We start from the raw sequence: 2,811 nt of genomic DNA, 5'->3' as shown, positions 1-2,811 counted from the left end.
CACTGTTGATGTGAGATGGATCTTGGCTCGAAGAAAAAATACCAGAAAGATGTTTACCTGTGTTTTATTGACTATGCAAAAGCATTTGATTGTGTGAATCATAACAAATTGTGGATAACATTGAGAAGAATGGGAATTCCAGAACACTTAATCGTACTCATGAGGAACCTGTACATAGACCAGGAGGCTGTTCAAACAGAACAAGGGGACACTGCATGGTTTAAAATCAAGAAGGGAGTGTACCATGGTTGTATCTTTTCACCATACTTATTCAATCTATATGCTGAGCAAATAATCAGAGAAGATGGACAACATGAGGAAGAATGTGGCATGAGGATTAGAGGAAGTATCATTAACAACCTGCGATACGCTGACAACACAACTTTGCTTGCTGAAAGTGAGGATGACTTGAAGCACTTACTGCTGAAGATTGAAGAATACAGTCTGCTGTATAGATTACATCTTAATATAAAGAAAACAAACAAACAACTGGACCTATAAGCAGCATCACAATAAATGGAGAAAAGATTGAAGATGTCAAAGACTTCACATTGCTTGGTTCTACAATTCACGCCAATGCAAGCAGCAGTCAGGACATCAAACGACGTACAGCACTGGGCAAGGACCTCTTTCCAGCGCTGAAGAGCAAAGATGTCTCCTTGAGGACTAAGGTGCACCTGACACAAGCCATGGTATTTTCAGTTGCCTCCTAATGCATGTGAGAGGTGGACAATGAATAAAGAAGACTGAAGAAGAGTTGATGTTTTTGAGTTGTAGTGCTGGTGAAGAATGCCGAAAGTACCAAAGACTGTAAAAGAACTAACAAATCTGTCCTGGAGGAAGTGCAGGCAGAATGCTCCTTGGAAGCGAGAATGGCCAGACGTTGTTTTACATACTTTGGTCATGTTGTCAGAAGGGACCATTCCCTGGAGAAGGACGTCATGCTTGGCAAGGTGGAGGGTCAATGAAAGAGGGGAAGGCTCTCAACTAGATGGAATGACACAGTCAGTGGCTGTGGGGATAGGCTCAAGTATAGCACAGATCCTGGAGTTGGTGTGGGACCTGGCAGTGTTTCATTCTGCTGTGTATATGGTCGCTGAGTCAGAGATGACTTGACAGCATCTAACAAGGACCACAACCAACAAACTACAATTCAGGTTTAGGAACACACTCAGGACACAGTTCTTTGATCAGGGCAGTCTCCCCTCTGCTATGCCCTTAGGCATACTTCTTTGGCCTTTGGCCTCTTGGTCTGGCCCCTGCACTGCTCCATTAACTGTTACAAAGCGTTTTTAGCTCTGCCAATAGGTATCTAGGTGCAACCCACTCCACAAGCAAACCTCCTGCCCAAGGGCGTTCAGCTTTTTTGCACCATGGGCGACCAAAGTCACTGCTCTGTCTCATGTCTCTTGGTTCCACTGCCACCATCTCTCAGCCGGGTATGTCTGTCAGTATATCTCTGCTGGGGAGGCCAAGCACAGGGATCTTGGGTCCAAGGATATGCTCCACGTTACCTCCAGCTCTTCTCACTTGATGATAGTGAGGTCTCCCCTTCTGCCTCACTCATTTGAAACCTGGCAGAGAAACAAAACTAACCAATCTCAACATCAGAGTTCTACACACCTTATTTGCATTCAGAAGAGGACGTGGAACAAGGGATATCATTACTGATATCAGATGGATCTTAGGTGAAAGCAAAGAATACCAGAAACATGTTTTCTTGTGTTTTATTGACTATGTAAAAGTATTCGATTTTGTGGATCATAACAAATTACGGATAACATTGAGAAGTATAGGAATTCCAGAATACTTCATTGTGCTCATGAGAAACCTGTACAGAGACCAGGAGGCCATAGTTCGGACAAAACAAGGGGATACTGCATGGTTTAAAATCAAGAAGGGAGTGTGTAGGGTTGTATCCTTTCACCATACATATTCAATCTGTATGCTGAGTAAAAAAATCTCAGAAACTGGACTATATGAGGAAGAGTGTGGCATCAGAATTGGAGGAAAGCTCATTAACAACCTGTGATATGCAGATGACACAACTATGCTTGTTAAAACTGAAGATGACTTGAAGCACTTGCAGATGAAGATTAAAGACTACAGTCTGCAGTATGGATTACACCTCCACATAAAATGAAAATCCTCACAACTTGACCAATAAGCAGCATCACAATAAATGGAGAAAAGATTGAAGCTGTCAATGATTTCATATTACTTGGTTCCACAATCAACACCAATGGAAGCAACAGTCAAGAAATCAGATGTATTCAGTGAAGGGAAGGAAACATGGATATATGGGTGGACAGGATGAACTATTAGGTATGTCTATGCAGGGGGGAGTATGCCCGAGACCATGTATACGGTTGGCAGACTATTTCTACAAGTGTATTGGTATATTCTGTAAGAATTCCCAGGTATATAGTAGAGCTGACAAGGGACAAGGTGTAGTCACTTCTTGGTCACATCCAGCTACCCAGAGGGAGTGAGTTGTTAGATCTGTGGGCTCAGCACAATAGTCGCAGGGGACATCAGGCTCAATTGGCAAAACACTGTTCCACATTCTACTTTAGCGAGTAGCGAATGGGATCTTAAAAGCTTGCAAGCAGCCATCTAGGTGCAACAATGGGTCTCTTCTCATCCAAAGGAAAGAAGAATGAGGAAAACCAGAGATTCATGGAAACAATTAGTCCAAGTGACTGGTACACCATGCGATCCTCAGCCTATATGACTATGAGACCAGAACTATATGGTGCCCAGCTACCACTGTCAACCACTCAGTGGGGAATCTATGTAGGAGATTCTGGA

This window comes from Orycteropus afer, unplaced genomic scaffold (assembly GCF_000298275.1).
Source record: "Orycteropus afer afer isolate SDZICR_OR568_19922 unplaced genomic scaffold, OryAfe1.0 scaffold00121, whole genome shotgun sequence".
Classification (NCBI taxonomy): Eukaryota; Metazoa; Chordata; class Mammalia; order Tubulidentata; family Orycteropodidae; genus Orycteropus; species Orycteropus afer.
Note: the sequence above shows the minus strand (reverse complement) of the source record.